The sequence below is a fragment of the Manis javanica genome, chromosome 9 (genome assembly GCF_040802235.1).
Source record: "Manis javanica isolate MJ-LG chromosome 9, MJ_LKY, whole genome shotgun sequence".
Lineage (NCBI taxonomy): Eukaryota > Metazoa > Chordata > Mammalia > Pholidota > Manidae > Manis > Manis javanica.
This window is the reverse complement of record NC_133164.1, coordinates 45,837,092-45,860,636: the sequence shown is the minus strand read 5'-3', so window position 1 is coordinate 45,860,636 and position 23,545 is coordinate 45,837,092. Positions and strand designations below refer to the sequence as shown.

The following is a 23,545-nucleotide window of genomic DNA, read 5'->3' as shown; positions in this document are numbered from 1 at the left end:
TCCGTTGAGCTATTTTTCCAGAAACAGGAGAGAAAAATTAATCTAAAGACAAAAAAATCTCAATATATTCAAGTAAAATTAGGTTCCAAATTGTAATATTAATGAAGAAAAAATATTCTGTAGAGAAAAATGTTAGAAAATATACAAAATAATATTTTAAGTCATATTTTGATAATTCTCATTTTCTTAAGAGATTTTTATTGTTACATTTGGAAGATAAACATTAATTTGAAATCAGGAAAACAAAATAAAACATTAAGTACAGATAGAAAAAAATGAAAACTATTAAGTACAAAAATATAAACCTAAGAAAATAAAAATAAGCTTTACTTCATATTACATTAAGTATCAAGTATTTAAAATGTGTATAATGATTTGTCACCTTCAATGACTGGTTTTAAGTACATCTTATTTCATATTCATTAGAGAGGTGGATTAATTTAGGCTCCGAGTTCAAATACTGGTTTTGTCACTTATTAGCTGTGTAAATCTGGCAAATCACTTGTCTTTCTGTGCCTCAATTTGGTCATTTGTAATGTAGGGATTATAATGGTACCTACTTCACAGGTGATCAAAAATTTTAGATAATAAGACATGTAAACACTTAAAATGATACCTCACACTAGTGAACCCTCAATAAGTGATAGCTATTATTACCTTACAGAATCTTCTATAGGAGGGAATATATTTGAATGATTTATATAGAAAAATTAGGAATATGAAATATATTCTATTCATAAAATTCTAAGTCAATTTATTTCCAAATTGGGGAAATGTGATTTACATTTAAATCTAGTAACATTTGTTATTGTCTCTACTGGGCTGTTTGGCATTACAAAATATAATATTTTGTTACTTTTAAGGAGTCTTTTATTTCTCCTTGCAAACATGTTATTAAACTCTATCCCTAGATTGTTAGACAGTTTATTTGGGTACATAAAATTTTTGCTAACTGCTAATTTTATTATTGTTACAGTTTTGTTTAGTTGCTAAAGATTCTGGTATTTTTCTAAGGGTATTTTCATTTCTTTGTTCTTAATCTGTTCATTCCCCAAAAGAAATATTTGGAGAAGGGAACATGTTGCCCGATGTCATTCATTGACTGTGGGCAGTTCTTTTGGATCTGAGACAATCTAAATAATAGATCAGTTACCTGTGTTATAAATATGGCTCATTCTATTTGCCTCAAAAACGAATTCATACCTTCCTGAAGCAGTAGAAATTCTGATTCCTGGAACAGCAGTAATGGCTGAGACTTGTAATATCAATTATTAGTAAATGAACTTTAAAGTAGATGATATTGAGAAGGATTTGGATATGAAAGGAGTTAAGAGACAAAAATGAGCAATTGAACCAGGCAAGTTAAATATGAAAAGACCTACTAAACCTTATGGGTTAGGAATTTTAACATTACTCTATTAGAGGAACCACAAGATTGGAATGTTTAATATATTCTTAAAGTATTTAGGGATGAGGATTCTTAAGAAAACTGCTTTGGTTCAAATCCTGTTACCTGCAATTTTCTAACTGTTTGCCCTTAAGTAGGCAAATTATTTAACCTGTCTGTAACTCATTTTTCTCAATTGTAACATGTTACCTGTGTGAGAGTTCCTGAGCTTTAGTGTATTAATATATACAAAGCCTATAGACAAGGAAGTGCTACATTGTAAGTACTATGTCGGCACTGGGTATTTGGACTGTCATTCTTGTTCTGCATACAGAAACTGATAATTCTTTTGAACTATAGGATCCTTTGTAAACTGGGACCCATGGGTTAAGGCACGGCTGTTTTTCAGCCTGCTGAATTACCTGTCTTCTTGACATAATCTATGTAGATTACATCTGCCTCTTGATACAATTCTAGAAGAGGATTTTCAGGTCCAGAAGTTATGATGATTTCCGTATTTTAATATACAATCTGTTTTGTTTTGGCAGTTTATGTCTTATCTTCAGGTCATATCAAAAAGTCACAGAACAGCTGGTATAAGTAATGACCTAGGATAAATTAATGGATAGATATGAAAAACATGTCTATGAGTATTAATGGGAAAAGGAATACAAACACTTTTATTAGAAAACATTTGTTTTTATACTGGGACTTGAGAAAGAGAGAGAGAGAGAGTGAAGCGATTGCACCCTAAGTTAAAATGAAAAGGCTGAGTCAAAATCACAGAACCTTGAAGTTCCATTCCTAACCCATGGAGGCTGGAAGTCTGGGTAAGTAAGATATGGATGATACAGCTGAAGGCAGATCAAAGTCACATTTTTAAAAGAAGTTAACCTTAGCCATACTAATGCTGTGTGATCCTTTGAACAAAGAAGAGCATTTGAAAGAGACATTTGCTAGGCTTTGGAAATTTTCCTTTAGTAAAGGTGAGATAAGGATAATAAAAACTACTTACCCTATTTAATCTCACAACTTCAAAGAAAAAATCCAAATCCTCTTGATCACCTTAATGAGACTAGCTATGTAGAGAGGTGATTCAAGTGCCAACTACAGGAAACAGAATTCAATTCATTCTCTTTCTCTGTCCCTGTCTGTCTCTTTCTTCCTGTTTCTCACACATACTTACTCAATTGCTAGCTCTCTTTTTTTCTTAAAGGTAAAAAAGAAACCAATAAGAAATCCGATGCCCTGAGGTTTGCATAACGAGAATCTCAGATAATTGTCTAGAATGCATCTCTGCAAATCACCAGGCATATGTTCCTTTTACTACACAAAACTATGCTTTTTTTTACAACACTTTTGTGTGATATTTGCAAAGTATAATTCAAGTAAGTGTATGTGCACTTAAAAAGAATTAAATAATTTTAAATATAATTGCTCTGTTGATGCAGATAATTGTTTGGGGAGGAAATCATAGTGTGTTCATAAAAAAAATCTCACTTATTTCCATTGCAACTATATATTTTAATTAACTGTAATTTGATTTTGTAGGATTTGCCCCCATAGCACATAAAGAAATCTTATTCAAAATGGGAATTATTAATTTAGTTTCTGCATTTATATGCCAAGATAGTTTAAAACATTTTTCCCCTTAACATGTGATGTTTTTCAATAATGATATAATTCCAATGGGCACAACAATTTTGAATGTTATCTCTTGTGTGAAGTCATCATCATTCATTTCTGAACAAAGTTGTCATTGATTTTATTAACTTTTCTATGAAATAATGATGCTCTAATATGACTGTAGAGTTCCTTTGGATGTGATTAGTTGTCTATGTTTGAATCTTACCACTTTATTTTAAGCCAAAAGTCATATTATAAAAGAGAGTCTGAAATACTTATTATCAGGATATTTAATTTTAGAATCTAAGTAATGATTCTACTGAACATTTCTTTCAGCTTTGCTGTATGTTAGTAATTTTTATAATAAAATGGTGGTTAAAAAGCAAGTCTGATATAGACACACAGTCAGCAACTATGGCATACTTGAAAATGGCAGTATACAGATAAGTTTTCATTGGCTTCTGGGTGCATTTACTGCTACATCTTCACCTCTTTCAAAATCATAGGTAGAGGAGTTCCAGCAAAAAAGAAGACTGAGTAGGAAGGCAAGGCAGAAACACCAAAGAGGCAACTACAGCAAATACAAGTAACCCTGTAAATGACCTGAAAATCGCAGAGCAGACCATCTACACCTGATGAAGAAGAGAAAACCAGCCAGAGAAGGGTCAAGCGACAGAGCTATAGCTGCGCAGGACCCAAGCCCTCCCCTCATTTCAGCCCACAGGCATGAGGAAGAGGAGTGGAGTGGGGAGGGGACAGATGATCAGGTACCACACACACACCTGGCCTTGGAGATCTGCTCTGGGAACATGAGTACCCATTGCACTGGGTTCTGGGAATTAGTAGTGCTAGACACCAGGGATAACTGGAATAATCTGGGAGGCTGAGACTCTAGCCACTTGTGAAGGGCAGACATGCTCCACTAGTCCTGCTGAGACCCAGCACAGAGGCAGCAATGTTAAAGATTTACTAGCAGTGGGAAGAGTACCAGAGAAGTGGGGGCTGGAGGGAACTCTCTCCCCAGGAGAAAGAGCAGGTGGACAATGCTGCCCCAGCCCTCCCTCAGCCCAACTGGTCAATAACATGTGGAGGCCAGCCCCAAGCTCCATCCCCCTTGCTGGTAGCTCAGCACTGAGGCTCTTCCCTGTGCACTTACTATCTCTGTGCACTGACCAACACATCTGCCTGGCCTGCTCAGCATAGCAGCAGTCAGACTTTATTGTCTGGCAGGATGAGGGAGACTTTTCTGCCTGTCAGGCAGAGGAAGGCTTTTCAGGCTTTCCCAGCACTCGCTCAGTCCAACTGGGGAGGCACCTGCAGGAGGCAGCTCCAAATCCTCTTTCCTTCTTTGTGGCAGCCCAGCCCCATGCCTGTTCCCCTGTATACCTGCCCTACCCACCCCATCTGCCCAGTAATACTGCCAATGCTCCAGGGCAGTCAGAGGACATCTGGCCCAAAACTATCCCAGTAGAAGCATTGCTGTAAGGCTCACAAAGGGCCTCTGTTGACAGAGATTAGCCATTGCCATTACAGGCAGAAATGTGGCCCTGCCCACCTCATTCCCTGAAGAAGCACCTCTGCATGGCTCACAAAGGTCCTCTGATGACAAAGACCAACCACTGTCGGCAGAAAGATAGAAAGGCTCCCTGCCCCTGCTCCCACCCCTACCCAACAGCCTAGCAATGGCAACTATGGCTCCACCACAAAGGAGAACCAAGCACAGGTGAGCAGAGTCTTGAGGTTCTGGGCACCACAGGACACCTGCTAAAGCCATTACTCTCTGGATCAGGGGGCATAGTGGGTCTAATACAAACTTGACAGAAATAAGGAACAGAGGAATATGTTCCAACAAAACAGCATAAGACACCAGAGAAAAGGCTAGATCACCAATTTTCTTGATATAGATTTCAAAGTAACAGTCATAAATATGCTCACTGATCTACAGAAAAGTATTGACAATCTCAGGGAGGACTTCAACAAACAAGAGTTGAAAATAGCCACTCAGAGCTGAGGACTACAGTAACTGGAATGAAATATACAATGTGGGAATGAATAATAGATTTCTCCATGTATAGGAGACAAGCAATGTGATGGAAATTAGAGAATAGGAAAATAATAAAGCTAAGGAATGGAGAGAGGAAAGAACCTCTAGAATCAAGAGGATGCTAAGAGAGCTGTGTGACAAGTCCAAATGAAACAATATTCGCATAATAGGGGTACCAGAAGAAGAAGAGAGAAACAAAGGAGTAGAGAATCTCTTTGAAGAAATTATTTCAGAAAAGCTTCTCAATCGGGGGAAGGAAATAAACACCCAGGTCCTGCAAGTAATGAAAGTCCCTAACAAAAGGAACCCCAGGAAGACAACACACAGACATATAATTATTAAAATGACAAAGATTAAGGATAAAGAGAGGGTATTGAAAACAGCCAGAGAAAGGCAAAAAATTACTTATAAGGGAAACCTCAAAGGGCTATCAGCAGATTTTTCAGCAAAAACATTACAGGCCAGAAGGGAGGGGTGAAACAGAAGAACCTTCAACCAAGAGTCCTCTATTTAGCAAAATAAAAAAACACTTAAAAAGAATTCATACCACTAAACCAGCCTTACAGGCTATGTGAAAGGGACTTCTGTAGAAGGAAATGTTCCTAAGTCTAAACATTTTTCACCACTGAAAATAAACCCACAGTAAAGACAGTAGACCAATTACTTATTAAGCAAGTATGATCTAAAAAACAAAAAAAAATGTAATGAAATCAACTATAAACAAATCAGTGAAGATTATGACATCTAAAGCATAATGTGTAGAGGAAGAAGAAGAGTAAAAGAGAAGTGTTGTTTTTCGACTGTGTTTTAAGCAGAGTAACCAAATATAGGCTATTATATATTTAGGAAACTATCTATGAACCTATGAACCTATCTATCACACTAAAACCACAAGCCTAAAACTTATAATTGACACACAAAAATTTTTTAAAAAAGAAATCCTAACACATTACTAAGGAAAATCATCAAACAACAAGGGAATAGTATAAGAGAGGAAGAAAGGAACAGAGAGGAACCACAAAAACAACCAGTAAACAATAAAGTGGTAATAAGTACATAACAATCAATAACTACCTTGTATGTAAATGGCCTGAATGCACCAATCAAAAGACATAGGGTGGCAGAAAGGACAGAATGGATAAAGTAACAAGACCCATATGCTGCTTACAAGAGACTCATTTCAGACCTAAAGACCTACATAGACTGAGAGTGAAGGGATGGAAAAAGATATTTCATGCAAATAACATGGAGGAAAAAGCAGGAGTAGCAGTTCTTGTATCAGACCAAACAGACTTCAGTGAAAATAAGAAGAGACAAAGAGGGACATTACATCAGTACAAAAAGAGGATACAACAATTATAGATATCTATGCACATAACAAATAAAATAGGGAAGAATAAAACAATAGAAAAAATCAACAAAACCAATGACTGCTTCTTTAAGAAGAAAAACAAAATAGACAAACCCTTCATTAGACCTATCAAGAAAAAAACAGAGAGAACAGAGAGAACACAAAATCAGAAATCAAAAAGGAATAGTCATAAGTTACACCACAGAAATACAAACAATTATTAGAGAATTCTGTGAAAAATAATGTCAATAAATTGAATAAAAATAAATGGACAAGTTCCTAGAAAAATATAATCTTCCAAGACTGACCAGGAAGAAACATAAAATCTGACAGACTAATTACAGCAATGAAATTGAATTGGTAATCAAAAACTCCTAACTCAAATGAATGAAATACCAGGACTAGATGGCTTCGCAGATGAATTCCACCAAACATTTAAAGAACAGCTAATACCCACCCTTCTTAAAGTATTCCAAAAAGGAGGGAATACTCCTAAACTTCTTCTAGGAGGCATTATCACACTAATACCAAAACCAGACAAAGACATTACAAAATAGAAAAAAGAAAATTTTACATCAATACCTCTTATGAACAAAGACATACAAATCCTTAACAAAATATTAGCAAACCAAATAAAAAATACATTGAATGCATCATTCATCACAACCAAGTGGGATTTATTCTAGGGATGCAAGGATGGTACAGAATTCATAAATCAATCAGTGGGATACACTACATTAACAAAAAGAAGGATAAAAACCATACAACAATCTCGAGATGCTGAAAAAGCATTTGACAAAATTCAACATCCAATTATGATAAAAGCTCTCAACAAAATGGGTATATAGGAAATATACCTCAACTTAATAAAGGCCATATATAACAAGCCTATAGCTAACATCATACACAATGACAAAAAGCTGAAAATTTTTCCCCTAAGATCAGGGATAAGACAAGGATGTCCACTCTCACCAAGTTTATTCAACATAGTACTAGAGGTCCTAGCCATGGCAATCAGACAAGATAAAGAGATGAAAGGCATTCAAATTGGTAAAGAAGAAGTAAAACTCACTATTTGAAGATGACATGATAGTATATATAGAAAACCCAAAGACTCCACCAAAAAACTAGTAGAACTAATAACTGCATTCAGCCAAGCTGCAGGATACAAAATTAATACACAGACATCTTTTGCATTACTGTATAATAACAATGAACTACAGAAAGAGAAATCAGGAAAACAGTTCCATTTACAATTACATCAAAAAGAATAAAATACCTAGGAATAAGCCCAGCCAAAGAGGTAATGGACCTGTACTCTGGAAACAGTAAGATTCATGAGAGAAATAAAAGACACCAATAAATGGAAATATATCCCATGCTCATGGATAGGAAGAATTAATATTGCCCAAATGGCCATCCTGCCAATAAGCAGTTCCCAAATTCAGTGCAATCCTTATCAAAATACCAATGAAGTTTTTCAATTAATTAGAGCAAATAATCCTGAAATTCATATAGAAACACAAAAGACCTTGACTAGCCAAAGCAATCCTGAGAAAGAAAAACAAAGCTAGGGGTATTATGCTCCCTGACTTCAAGCTATGCTGCAAAGCTACAGTAATCCAAACAGTATGGTGCTGACACAAGAACAGACACACAGACCAATGGAGTGGAACAGAGAGCCCAGATATAATCCCATGCCTATACAGTCAGTTTATACATGATAAAGGGGCCATGAATATACAGTGGGGAAAAGACAGTCTCTTCAATAAATGGTTGGGAAAACTGGACAGTTACATGCAAGAGAATGAAACTGTACTGTTTCTAACTCCATACAAAATACTCAAAATGGATTAAAGATCTCAATGTAAGACATCAAACCATAAAACTCTTAGGAGAAAACATAAGCAAAAATCTCTCAAACATAATCATGAGCAATTTTTTTTCTGGACAAATCTCCCTGAGCAAGGGAAACAAAATGATAAATGAACGAGTGGGACTCCATTAAACTAAAAAGCTCCTACAAGCAAAGGCCACCATCAATAGAACAAAAAGGCAACCTACACTTTGGGAGACTTTATTTGTAAATGATTTATCTCAGAAGGAGTTAACATTCAAAATATATAAAAAACTTGTAAGACTTAACACCAAAAAACAAATAACAATTAAAAAATGGGCAGAAGACCTGAACATTTTCTAATGAAGAAATCCAGATGGCCAACAGGCACATGAAAAGATGTTCTACATTGCTAGTCAATACTGAAATGGAAATCAAAATCTGCAATGCGGTATCACCTCACACCAGTCAGAATGGCCACCATCCAGAAGACAAGAAATAACAGTTGTTGGTGAGGATGTGAAATAAAGAGAACATTTCTACACTGTTGGTGGGAATGTCAATTGGTACAGCCACTGTGGAAAGCAGTATGGAGGTTGCTCAATAAACCAAAAATAGAAATACCATAGGACCCAGTAATTTCACTTCTAGAAATTTCCCTGGTTCAAAAAGATATATGCATTCCTATATTTATTTCCACATTATTTACAATAGCCAAGACATGGAAGCAACCTAAGTGTCCATCCATAGATGAATGGGTAAAGAAGAAGTGGTACATATACCTTAGATCAGAGAGAAAATGGGGTGCCATAAGTAAGTTAACATTTATGCAAAGTGATGGGATAGTAGAGACAGGAAGGTATCAGAAGGACCCTAGTTCCTTTGTGTCAGTTATGTCTTTGATTATTAGTATGTAAATTATTCAGTGGGATATTATTCAGTCATAAAAATAAAGAAATACTGCCATCTGTTACATGGATGGTCTTAGAGGGTATTATGGTAAGTGAAATAAGCAAGATGGAGAAAGACAAATGCCATATGATTTCACTTTATTTGTAGAATGTAAAAACAAAACAAAACAAAATGAGCAAGATAGTACACTCATAGATACTGAGAAGTGATTGGTGTTTACTGTCAGGTAAGGTTTAGAGTGTGTGAGGATGTGTGGGAGGGGTATAAAGAGACACAAAAATTCTCATAATATAAGTTGTTCATGGGGATGGTGGTACAACATAGAGAATACAGTCAGTGGTTCTGTAACATCTTTCTATATTGATGGATAGCAACTGCACTAGTTGGGGTGAGAATTCAATGGTGTGTACAATTGTTGCACCACTGTGTGTATATTTGAAACTAATAGAAGACTGTATATAAAACAGTTCAATTAAAAAATATTGAATAATAAAAAAATAATAATAAAAAGAAAATCATGGGTGGCATTATAATCATTGGCCAATTAGTGATATCGTTTTTCTCTTAAAACAATGTTGATCAGCATTTTAGAGTATAGCAAATAATCCATGTATCAAACTTAGATTCATGACTATTTTCATCTTTGTCACTGTCTCTTTGAGTAAGTATATTTGGCAGAATTTTATATTCTTACAGTTTGGGTTTAGAGACTGAATTACATGAGATAAAGGGTGTGTCTCTACTGTTTACCAGTCCATCTCCGAAGTTTAACAGAGACCCTGACATGGCAGGATCCTGTTCAGTATTTAATGAATTTGAATTTGTAAATCCAAAGGAAGTCTCCTCACTAACCATATATTAGAATATTTAATACCTATTATATGACATGGTATACTGTAGGTTATCATTATATATGCTTTGTGGAGGAAGAAGAAAAAAGGAGGCAAGAGAAAACCTAAAGAAATCAAGAAAGAAAGGGGAAAAGGAGGAAGAGGGGAAGGAGTTATTCTCTCCTCTGGCTCCGCCAGTGACCAGCTGTGAAACTACTTATGTGCCCTCTGATTTATGCCCTCTCAATACAAGCTACTATTAAAAACCAATTTTGAAGAAAATAATTTTTTCTTAATTTCTCAATTCCATTTTACTGCTTTCCTTTCCTCATGGTTTTCTCATATGCTACCTTAGATCAGAGAGAAAATGGGATGCCATTAGTAAGTTTACATTTATGCAAAATGATGGGATAGTGGAGAGAGGAAGGCATCAGGACGACTCTAGTTCCTTTGGGTCAGTTGTGTCTTTGACTAGTATGTAAACAGTAAGTATCAGTGAAGTGAATCATTTAAGAATTAAATTTATTAAATATTCTTTGTGATGTTTAAAAGTGTTCATGAAGGGCTTCCATTGATTGTCCAAATAAACAGTTTCTTAAACAATATAGCTTGTCTCAAACTGACCCCATTTAAATTTAAACCAATGCAAGCAATTGTTTACATCCACTACTAAGCTAAGGCATTGCACTGCATATGGTTAAAAAAAAAAAGAATGGGGAGAAAAAACAAGATTCTGGTTAGATTGTTGCTATTTTAGAGATAACGGTAAATAGCTAAAGAATAAAAAAAAATTTAGCCTCAGGCACCAGGGATCTTTTATGCAACTAGAAGGAATGAATATAAGAGAGAGGAGCATTATATGCCTACCTTACTAATAGCCATCTGTGTCTCAGGACTGACACTCACTGTCCATGTTGCTGCCTACACGGTTTCTTGTCTACTTTGGTCTAGTTGTACAAAAATTAAAATCTTTAGCTATGAATGCTGTGGTGGCAGAGTTAGAGCACTGGGGTTCAGAGAACGTCATCTGGCAATCAAGCTCCCCAAACAAAAATAAAACCTTTTCCCAGCCTACAGAAGTCCAGAGAGAGAGATTAAAGTCGGAGACAAAAAATACAAAACACTTCCGAGAACTGTCACGATGGTGACTTTTTATTTTCTATTCCCTGCTTACAAAGTCTTTTCTTTCATAGCATGTTCTTTGATAAAACAATGGTTTCTTCCAGTAAAATTCAAACCATTACAGTATTTGTAAATAAATCTCTTTGCTGAACCCATATTTCAGGAATCCTGAAAGGGTTGATAAAACAAAAATTCTGTTACATTTACATAATATGTTCCTTCTCATCCATTTTTACCTTCTAAACAGTCATTAATCTTGGAAGTTGGGTTTGTTTTTATGTAAGGTTCAACATTTTCTGGGTCTCTTGACACAGTGTAACATTTGCTTACCACATTTTCCCCTTTTCGCACCTCAAGTACGTATTTAAATGGCATGGATAATGCTAGATTTCTCCCACACTATGAGGTAATTTATATAAACATCCTCAGGGGTCTCTGAAGTTCCAGGGGAACATAACATTGCTGGGGATAATGGGATGCCTAGACAACAGTTTGTCCTTGGAATCCAGACTTTTACTTGTGGCTTCAGCATCCCTTTAGAAGAGCCTGAACTTCCTTCAGGTTTTTGTTTCTGTGAGGAGGAAAAAAATGCTCCATCAAAGCTGTACGGTGTACTTTCAATTCTACATGTTAACAGACACCAAAAACTAAAGAAGTGAGCTGTCTCTGAAGTATGGTTCAGGATGATGGCTAGGGAGGAGGGAAAACCTGCTGCTCTGGGATGGAAAAAGAAATCCAGGGATTCTTTGTGCTGTGTGAGATGACACAATCTTTACATGTTCTGCTACACTGCTAGAAAAAAAGACTTTCTTCCGTTATTTCTTTCCTCTTTCAACTTTTCCCTTACCTCATCTTATTGGCTCATTTGCTTATTGGGACAAAGAGCACCTGTTATGCAAACTGCACGATGTATGGAGAAGAAACCCTGAGGGTATACACCTGTATTTTTAAGGTGGTTTTTATATTATCAAATGATGCACATGGACAGGATAACTCTAGTCAAGGAAATGTCTTTCCATTGTTAGGTTATAAGGTTTCCAAATGGAAATGTGACTTTAGAGCATATGACTTAATATATTAAATTTCTTTCTTAGTCTCTTACATTTGCTCCAATTCAGGTCTTATTTTAAGTTGAAAATATTAAGATATTGTCAAAATTTACTCCTCACAAAAACTTTATGTTTTTAATCCTGATGTAATTTACAAGTTAAGTCTATAGTGACCATTGCCAAACTATGAAGGAATTTCAAATTACAAAGACATTTGTTTCACCTCAAATCATTTACCCATACTTTAGATTTTCCTGCCATGGATTAAAATCATGGATCTATTAAAGTTCAGTTTACTGCCACAATGTATCATATTAATACTATCAAGATGCCTGTGGTTTTTGGAAAGAACTAGTACGTCAGAGTATTGGGAAATGAAAAAAAATCCCTTCGCATTTTTCTTTCTAATTTTTCAGTTTGAAATTAAAGCAGACTGTTTACAGAAGTGAACAAAGTTTAAATATGTTTTGGTAATTAATGGCATGTAACTGGATTTCTAATCTCCAGTCTCTGATGAGATGCCAGATTGGTGTAGCAGGAAGGAACTTGGATTGAAATGTAAAAAATGGTTTGGAATACTACAAAAATCCTGTCACTTAGTAACTGGGTGGCTTTGATCAAGGCACTTTACCTCTTTAGTTACCAGTTTGAATGTAAAGAATACATTATTGCCATAAATTTATATGGAGGACACATCAGGGCAATCAGAGTTCCATAGCATGGACTCTGGAATTTCCTATCCCACTCCAAAAGACACAAGCACACATAGAAAACACACACATCATGTAGGTGTCTTACCTGCTCAGGTAACCTAGAATGGTCTACGAAGCCAATTAAACAGACAGTTTCTCCTGTCTATTCATTAGGTTTAATGTACTGATAGATTTATATGAGTGAAAAATAAAGAAAAGTTAAAGATACAGGTTCTTTCATCCAGAAACAATAGGCATACATGAAAAGATAATTAAGACTTTTATGAATGCATCCCAAATAATGACTGTTTAGTTAGCACTAAGAGACAGCATGTGTTTTGAGCAATCTAACTTTAAAAGGGAATTATTTAAGGATGTACATGTTCACACAACAGTGCAGGAAAAGCTGAGTTAACTGGACTTACAGAAAGACAGAAAACAGCCAGCTCTCGGTGATATCTTATTTCTTTTATTGCTTTTGGACTTTACACTCTGTCTGACTGTCTCGTGTCTGGTTACTTCTCCATCATCCATGCCTTCCTAATGTTGGCGTACATATGGACCTATGATTCCTTCCTTCCTTCATTTTGCCATTCATTGACTAGTTCATTTATTTCATTTATTGAGTTTATACCACCTGTAAGGCATTTCTAGCTTACCTTTGCAAATATGAAATTGAAAAACACATACTTTTGGTTTACAAGGAAATTGATGACTACCCGTGAGATAAAAGAGAATGCAATAAACATGATTAAGAAAAATGTGGCTCTTTAAATAAAAGTGGTGCTTAATATTACACTAAGTGAAACCACTGACTAGCAGGATAAAGAAAGTAATCAGGCAAGAAGTAGTATTTGAGTTGGATTTGGAAGTATAAATTATTTCATTTCAATGAGAAGGAAAATCAAGCATTTCATAGAGAAGAACTGGCACAACGAGTGCATAAAAGCTAGAGGATCAAGTATTTATTGGGGAAGGATATGCATTCTTATTTAAGGAGGACATAATAAAGACTGTAGGTGGGCTTTGTTTAAATACAGGATGTGATATTTAAACATTAATACCTTGACATTGAGACCCAGTTGAGATTTTATCAGTGCTGTTCTTGATAAAAATACCTTTTGTAAAAATGTATTTTACCTTTTAGAAAGATATAGTAGAGAGCATAGAAATTAAAATCTGAAAAATGAGTTAGGACCACCATGAAGACCTTAGTTCAGAGACTGGCATCAAGACAAAGGGTTACTATGAGAGAAATTAATAATGTATAATTAAAAACATCTGGCTACTGTTTTTAGATTTGAAGGCTAAGGAAGAAATGGAGAAGGGAAGAAAAAGATCAATCTGAGGTATTTAGCTTAAATGGATAAGTAAACTGTTTCACTAGTAACAGATACACAAATGTAGAATAAAAATAATATGGAAGTGTGGTAGGGATTTTGGGGTGTTATGTAAGTTCAAATTTTACCATATCGAATAGCACTATTTATACCTTTGGGTGAAATCACATGCTTTAAGAAATACATAGTAGTCAAAACATGTATCAATTTAAAATTTTATCTTTTGACTGATACTTGAAAAAGAGAGAATGCAGGATAAAAACATTGCTTTTAAAAGGCTTATGATATAACTGGAGGAAAAAAATAAGACGGTAATAATTATTACAAAAAATAATTGGAAAACAGATGTAAACTATGTTGTGTAATATTAACTTTAAAGATGAAAAGAAGCTCAAAAATGAAGAAGAGGACTCGTTGGTACTAATATAACAGGTCAGTTTTATTAAATTGGGCAAAGCAACATTTTAAGGAGACAGTAAAGTAAAAATGCATATATTTGAGGAATGAGATTCCATGCTTTAAAGATTCTGCTTATGAAGTTATGATTAGCTCAGATAGCTGAATGGTCAGGGTTAGATATAAGGCCCACCTGTTTTCATAATCTCTTTATAACTTCAGTTACTTGAACAAGACCATGTGAAGAACAAAATAAGTTCTTCTTCTACATTTTAGTATCATATTTTAAGATCACAAGGCCACAATATTTAAGTGCTCTAAGGAAAGCCAATACATAAATATTGGTGGCTGAAATATGAACTCTTTTCCCACTTGGAATAGTTTGAACACTGCAAAAGTTTCAGCTTATGTTCTGGAAGAAGAGACAAATTTCTAATTTTCCTAGAAATTTAAGGTAGAACTGCCCCCACTAAGTTCCGCATACGGAGAATGTTAGCAATGGCTTCTGTTTTTCTAATGTACAGAACTGCTGATTCTCCTGTAATTCCTCTACTCCTCAGAGCTCCATGATCCTATTAAGCTAGAGTTTAGGAACTCCATTTCTCACTTTCACATAATGGTAAGTTTTCCTCTAAGACTTGTTTTGCAATGGTTTTCTAGGGTTGATGTTTTATTAGTGTTTTTTTTTTAAATCTCATCATCTGATTTACATAAAGTAGTTATCAATCAATAACAAACCACCAAAATTTGGAGTTTATATACATATAAAATTTTAAAACTGAAACAAGAAACAATACCAGAAAGCTTTTTTAAAACAACACTATCCTAAAAGTCTCAGATTATATATGAAAGTTATGCATCATAAAAGCAATGTTTATACCTGAAATCTTAAAGAATAATTAAATAGGAACATTTTCCTAAAGTTTAAAAAAATTCCTTCATTTGACAATTATTTACTGAATACTTGTTATGGATCTCATGTTTGTGTTACCCAAATACCTAATGTGATGGTATTTGGAAATGGGGACTTTGAGAAGTAGCTAGGTCCTGAGAGTGGGGACCCGCAGGATGGGATTCATGCCCTTATAAGAAGAGACCGCTGAGAGCTTACTTCCCACCCCCACAGACCTCGGACCATTACAGGAGAACAGGAAATGGTGCTCTCACCCAAATCAGACCATGCTGACACCCTATCTGGAACTTTGCAGACTCCAGAACTGTGAGAAATAAATTTTTAAGCCACTCAGTCTATGTTATCCTGTTACAGCAGCCTGAAAGAAGACAGTAACCATTATATTCAAGGCACTGCTCCACACAATGAGAACATAATTTTAATGTAACAGTGGTTCCTTCTGGGTTTATAATCTAGAGTGAGAGACAACAAACATATACATTCATATGACATAATTTCAAACAGTAAAAGAGGCTATTTTTAAAAAAAGATCAAGAAAAAACTACAGAAAGATGGGTATATGGAGATATTTTGTACAGACTAATCAGGAGAGGCTTTCTGGGAGATGGCATTTGAGCAGTGACCTGAATGAAATGAGCAACTAAGCCATAGGAGGCACTTGTGGAAGTGGCTTCCAGATAAATGACACAGCAGATGAGCAAGGTATGAGGTATGGAGGGTGAGAAATAGGGAGAGGGTGGAATGAGGAGGAATGGGATGAGTGAAGGGAGAGGGTTATGAAGCCAAATAAAACTCAGTAAAGTAATAAATATTTATTGTATCAATGAATGAATGTAAGAATGGATAAGTGGAGCCCGTGTGAACTTGAATAAACAAAGCAAAATGAATAAATGATAGTCATAGACTCAGAGGTCACTTCAGAGAAGAGATAAATTATGACGATTGGTTTAGCTAAAAGCATTGGCCACAGATACCTCATTGCCAGTTACATAAACCAGACATTGCAGTTGTTTTGAGACATTTGCACTGGTTTTAATCATCCCAAGAGGTAAAATACATTTTTCAAATAAGTGATTAAAACTTAGAAATGGAAGGATATTCCAAAATCAAATTAATATGTCCACAATGTCAATAATTTAAATTTATGGTCAAAGAAACACAAAATTTTTGCAAGTGACTTTATCTTCAAATTGACTTTTAAATAGAAATTCTAACACAATGAAGATATTGTGACATGCTTCTCACACCATCACCTTATTCTACTATTTTAACTTATAACTTAAATACTTAAAGGAAATATGTAATTATATTTACCAATAGATTGACAGTAGCTAATGTATGTATTATTTATGCCCTTCATTTATGTACTTCTTTAATTCCTATCTATGTATAATTCCTGAGATGACACTGACAGAAGCATTTCCTCTTTAAATATCAAAAGAAAATGCTGATAAAGAAGGATATGTTCTTATTCCTGCTGAAAGATACCCTCTCATTTTGTATGCAAAGCTTTTCCTCCCTTACTGCATTACAGCCTTCTGCAACTTTCCAGAAAGGCAAGTTTTTTTTAGTTTGTCCTCCAGCTAGGGAAACTATTTAGAAAATTGGTTTCTTTTAGTTTGGCCCCATGCAGGCTTGACCTATTTTACCTTGTTACTGTGATGGAGAGCTCCATTCCAGCAAAAATTTAGCTTCAAAGAGCTCTGTTAATGGAAGAGATACACACGCCCCCTTACCAGCAGGTACAAGCAACACTTCTGTCTTTAAACCTTTTAATACAGTTTTCAAATTAATGTATTAAGTATATTAATTTATTAATAAAATATTAAAGTGAGGATAAGCTAATAACAGTGAAGCATTCAAACGTTTTGTCATAACAAAATACAAGGAGCCCTGATGTGCAAACACAACTTTTTTAGTTAATATTTTACTTCTAAAAGAAGTGACCCAAAACATTAAAATGGGTTCAGATGATAATCTTGATAATCTTGATAATTATATTTGTTAAATAATGTCTTTCTTCCTTTCACTGATTAAGATAAAACAGATTCAGTCTCAATTTCTGGCAAACAGCCTGCTGTCCCCTTACGTGTTAGTTCAGGACAGCAAGATTGGTCAGTTAAGTTGGTTTTAACACGATACTGTTAAGTATGAGTACTGTTTGGTCTATGAATAAGAAACTTTATTGTTTTGAAAAACATTTCTCTGCAATGGCTAGAGGGCATATCAGTAACCTAGGCCAGTTTCGTTACCTGTTACTCATTTTTTAATTCACAAGTAAGAATGAATGAATCAGTATAACCCACTGCCACCCCTGGGAACAAATACCAACCGCATGTTCCGTAGGAATACTATCTCTTTACTAGAGGCAGGTGACCAATTATTTGAATGTGATTACTAAACTTTGGCCAAAGCACTTCTTTCATTTTCTCAATATATCAATGCTGCTTCTGCTGGCCTAACTCAAGGTAGCTGAGTTGCAGTAAATGTATTTCATAAAGCTGTCTTCCAGAAACACTATGTTATTAAATTTTCTTTAAATAAAAAAGATCTGAATTTTGATCATGACACTGATAATTAAGATTTGGGGTAAGTGCACACTTTGTACAGTCTATGACCCAACTCGTTCAAAAGTTATTCCTACACCATGTAATCAACATTATAATGGTAGTATAGAACTTTACAAGGAAACATAAGTAAATGTCATGATTATATCACGATTATATGTAAAATTGTTTCTCTTAGGATATTGACTGAAGTCTTGATTTATGTTTTACAACTATAATGAAAATAATAAAATTATAATGTAAAAATTATAGAATTCTATTACAATGTAAAAAAATGTAAATAATTCTTATTTAACTCATGTTTTAGTTTATCCTGGAGAGCAGGGGAAAAATATTCCTTAGACAGAATTTATAAATTTGTTTATATTTCCAGGAAAACACACTTTACTAAACACATGTTTGAACATCTGTTTAATGTTGCTGATTGTTTTCACTTACAGTAAGCCTGTCAATAGAAAGAACCATTTGGAAAAAATAAAATAGAAATCTATGTTTGAATATCTTTGGCAAGACCTCAATATATCAGGTGTAAAAAGGTTTAAAATAATGAAACATTTGCAGTTAAACTAGAAATACATAAAAACCAATAGAAGAAACAACTGATACAGGGGGGAAAGTATCACACAGAGGGCTTTATTTTCATAGTGGTAATGCTTTCTCAATGCATGTATGTTATTACTAACTGTCCTCCCAGCAGTCCCCTGTCAGAACACCCCATTTTGATAGTGTTGCTACAGATGCTCTCTCCTCCGTTAATTAAATCTCCATCATTCCAAAATTCTACATTTGTTTGGGAAATGCTCCTTCATGTCAGTTTTTGGCCAGTCTTCCACATTTCCATTTCTTATTTACTCATCTCTTGTGTTATTGCAAGTCTCTTTAAAATATCAATAATTATAATAATAATAATAATATATAAACATCAACTATGAGTCATATATCATCAACCTAGGTCCCTGAATTTGCATTTAATCTTCACAGCAATACAGTTAGTATTTTATTATATTAATTTAGAAATAAGGAAATAGAGGCCCAGAGAGAGGGAGTAGCTTTCCAAAGTCAGAAGTAAGGGAAGGAGCCAAATATGAATCCTGGCTCTCAAAACTAAAAAATCATAGGCTTTCCATTAAATCACATGATTTCATTCACCTTTTTTGGGAACCAATCTTGCTTTCTTGGATCAAATACCAGGTGTAAAACAGGATCAACTGCACTACTAGATTGCCCTCTCTCTGCATCTCTTTTTTTCCATCTCTTGGTGAAGCCTGTCACTCCTCTGTGGTAGTTAACTCAGAAGACCATACAGCTCTCAAAATGTGAGAGGAATTAATCTCTCAGACTTTTACCTGTAGTAAATTTTTTACATGAAATATCCCATTTTCATCAGACTAAATTGAACATATGAATTTAAACTGAATTTCCCAACATTTTGACTTAATTTGATAAAATGATTACCCAAAGCATTTATGGGAATTTAGAAATACATTTGTTCAAAATATTCATTCTATACCAATGAATCTAAGACTCAAAATGATAAACAAATTGCTTAAAGTCTATGTGAACTACATTTTATCATCAAAGAGGTTTTAGAATCTTTATTCAATTCATATCCTTTGTGGCAAAAAAATTTTAATTTAGTAAGGTAAAAGGATACACAGAACTATGCAGGAAAAGAATTTCTGAAAAATATTTAAACACAATTGTAAATACACTAAATCAAAGTAACTTAAATTATGACCAAACATTTAATGAAATATATTTTAGGAGGTCTTAATTTTAACATTGCTTTATGAACCTCATTTCCTCAATCTTAAACTTAAATCAGTTAGTAAACTGGTGATAGTATAATACAGTGGAGGAGTATGTGTTTCAGTTAAGACAGTCCTTTTTGCTCTGATGTTACCTTTTGTACATGATATTATATTTCTCACAAATTATTTAACCTTTCTGAGATTCATTATATTAATATGTAAAACTAAAAAATATTTTCAAGAGCAATGTCTTAAGAATTAAGCATGATAGCTAACATGAAACTCTAGTGCTATGATTAGTTTGTAATTAAAAGAGATGGTAGTGTAGTTCCTCAATATTTGGTGACTTATCCTTGTGAAAGTCTTTTATACCCGTGACCCCTAAAATCAGATTTGGAATGTGACTTATGAGTTAAAGTGGTGTGTTACCTTGCCATGTGGGTCTCTCATGACAACTGAAATGTCCTCTACCAGCACTCTGGCCAATTATAGTCTTGCAAGGAAGAAGGCATGGTCACCTCTGCTGGAAATGCAGCGTGAAAGAAAAGCAAGTCTTTGTGGACTTAAAACCACTGAGTTTTTGAGATGTTTGTTGGTGGTGGTCCTGTTGTTGATGTTTTAAAATCAACACAATCTAGCATATTGTGGCTGATTCAGAAATAATTAACAAATTACAGGTCTGCTAGTAGACATTTGTGATTTACTCTTTGATATTCACTCCTCTCTTCCCAATAGTATCTGATTTCTTCATGCTATCCAAAAGAATTTAATTCTGCCCACTACAAATGAAGAACATTTAAGGCTGAGCTCTTTAATGCATTCCACTGTTCTCTTTTCTAAGCCCTTTCAGCTCTTCACTGCAACACAAATTGGCTACCCTGCTCTTTTCCAGGATTAGAGTGCCAGATCAGTTGGATTAAATGCTAGAAAGGTAGGGAAGTGGTAAGAAGAGTTAATGCCAGGAACACCTACCCCCACCATATGCACACATATAGCACACATATGCATACACATTCTTAACATACAACTAACTCCCTCTTAACTTTGCCCCCTAAAAAGAGAAAATAAATAAAATTTTGCAGATGAATTGTGGAAGCACTCCTATATGAGAGGTACATTTTTGTGCCTTGCTTTCCCAACTTGATACACAATATGTGTAAAACATAGTGATTCAACAATTACATGTTATGAAATGCTCACCATGATAAGCACAGTTACCAACTGTCACCATACAAAGATATTAACATTACCATTGACTACATTCTCTATGCTGTACTTTTCATCTCTATGACTTATTTTTAATTGGAAGTTTGTCCTATCACCTAATTCTACCATTCCTCCATCCTCCTCCCCCATGGCAACCACTAGTTTGTACTTCATTTTTATGAGTCTACTCCTCTTTTGTTTGCTTGTCTATTCATTTATTTTTCACCTTCTACATGTAAGTAAAACTATACGGTATTTGTCTTTCTCTGACATTTCACCTAACATAATATTCTCTAGGTACACCATGTTGTCACAAATGACAAGGTGTCATTCTTTTTTATAGTTCAGTAATATTCCATTGTATATTATGTACTACTTTTTACCTATTCATCTATTGATGGGCTCATAAGTTGCTTCCAACACAATCTCTATCAAAATACCAGTGATATTTTTTCACAGAACTAGAGCAAATAATCATAAAATTTGTATGGAACCACAGAAGACAATGAATAGCCACAGTAATCTTGAGAGAGAAGAACAAAGCCAGAGGTATCACACTTCCTGATTTCAAACAATACTACAAATATAAGAATCAAAACAGTATGATACTGGCAGGAAATAGACAATAGTTCAATGGAACAGAATTGAAAGTCCAGAAATATCATCAGTTAACATATGACAAATAAGGCAAGAATATACAGTGGGGAAAAGACATTCTCTTCAATAAATGGTGATGGGAAAACTGGACAGTTACACTCAGAATTCTTAACTAGAAATCTGTTCTAGTTCATTCAGCTTTATCAGTGAGTATAGATGTTATAGATTAAGAGATCCATTTCTAAGACCTCTAATGCAGACTTTTACTTATTAAATTTAGTATTTGAGATCAATTATCTATTGTCATAGGTAAAAAGCTGCAAGTGTCTTATTAATATTGCTGAATTTAATTAATTTGAAGATTTTTGGCTTGAAAGTCTTTGCTGATAAGGAATTCAAGATAATGCCTTAAAATAATGGAATTTACAATGAATGATTTATAATCTATTTGCATAAATGCTATTTCATAAATGCAAGAAACAAAGCCTAACTCACTGAATATGTAATATTGTTACTACTTTATTTCATACTCAGAACATCAGAGCATTTTACCCTTCTTCTGTTCTTGATCACATACATTTCTTTGATATATTTAAAATTAGTATTTTTTAATATAAAGAACAGTACTAGTTTTATTCAAGAAAACTAATCAGCTTTTTTCTTCAAGATAGACATTTTCATCAACAATGTATAACAAAAATAAATTGCATAAAAAACTGTAACAGGCAAAATTCTCATTTCAAGATTCAAAATAATATGTTCACAAACCAATGGCTTACTATTATTATTGGTCTGAATAAATAACATTCAGACCAATGTTTGTGTGATGTGTGTGTGTATCTGTGTGTGTGTTTATGATCTCTGTATTTGTACATTAGGCTGCTAGCGTAGGTTCTTTTACAAATTTAAAATGTCAATGAATTTTCTAAAGTAACTGACATCTTCCAGGAAATAATTTATGTTAGGGTAATAGAACTGATCATTTACCATTGACTTAAATATTCTGTACATACAATTCTACATTGATGCATTTAGGTTTTATGAAGTAAGTAACTTTCTCCCAGAAAGATGGGAGAAGTGCTTAATAGTGATAACATGATCTGATATCTTATCAATTAAGAGCAGTAAATGTTAGATGAGTACTATGCTTCATTGATGTAATGAGCTTAATGGACATGTATCCCAGCTTAAATAGGAAAATATGTGTTAATATTTTATTCAACTTTCTTCTTGGTTTTACCATAATTTATTATCTAAACAAAAGTTCTATTCATCTGAGAATTATGGATAAATATTGACTCTCAAATGAGATAAAAATAGGCTATTTCTTCTACTCATGTTAAAGTTGTCAAAGTGTTTAGTCAGCGATTTGAAAGAACCTAACTCTAACCTACCTATCAGAGAATCGTAGAGAATATAAAAGTTTGTGCTTGTAATACAGAGTGTATTTTATTGTGAATTTATCATTTAGGCTTTCATAGAGATGCTGTGCATTAAGGAACAAATTGTGTCCATCATTAGGGTGGTAATTGTTACAGACCAAGATAGCCAAATGCAGAAATTCTAAGTACTATACAATTAACCAACCATGAAATAATTTGGCTGGCATCATGCAAATCTACTTTGCTGACAAATGATAATGCCAATATACTGCTTTGAAATAGAGAACCGTTAATTACATTTCCAACTCAAAGAAATTGCACTTTCTAAATCCCTGTGAAGCAGCAGTCCAGAGCTGAAGAATATTTGAGAAATCTGGAATTTCTGGGGGCTTCAGTATTATAATATACAATGAGTATTAATGGAAAACTTTGAAGTGCCAATAATTACATTTGTTGTATGTATGTGTATACTCAAAAACTTCCTAGAGACAAGTATACAAAAACTCAAGAAAAAAAAAAGGTTTAGACAAATAAAAAGCTATG

The 23,545-nt window shown here is 34.3% G+C and overlaps 1 long non-coding RNA gene across 1 annotated transcript in view; it reads right to left on the bottom strand.

Moving 5' to 3' along the window:
- Positions 1-11,155: 11,155 nt before the first annotated feature.
- LOC140843368 (uncharacterized) overlaps positions 11,156-23,545 on the bottom strand; it is a 290,886-nt gene continuing 278,496 nt past the window's right edge. The window contains exon 6 of the long non-coding RNA XR_012121054.1: positions 11,156-11,680. This is a non-coding gene — a long non-coding RNA (uncharacterized lncRNA). The remainder of the gene's footprint in view (positions 11,681-23,545) is intronic.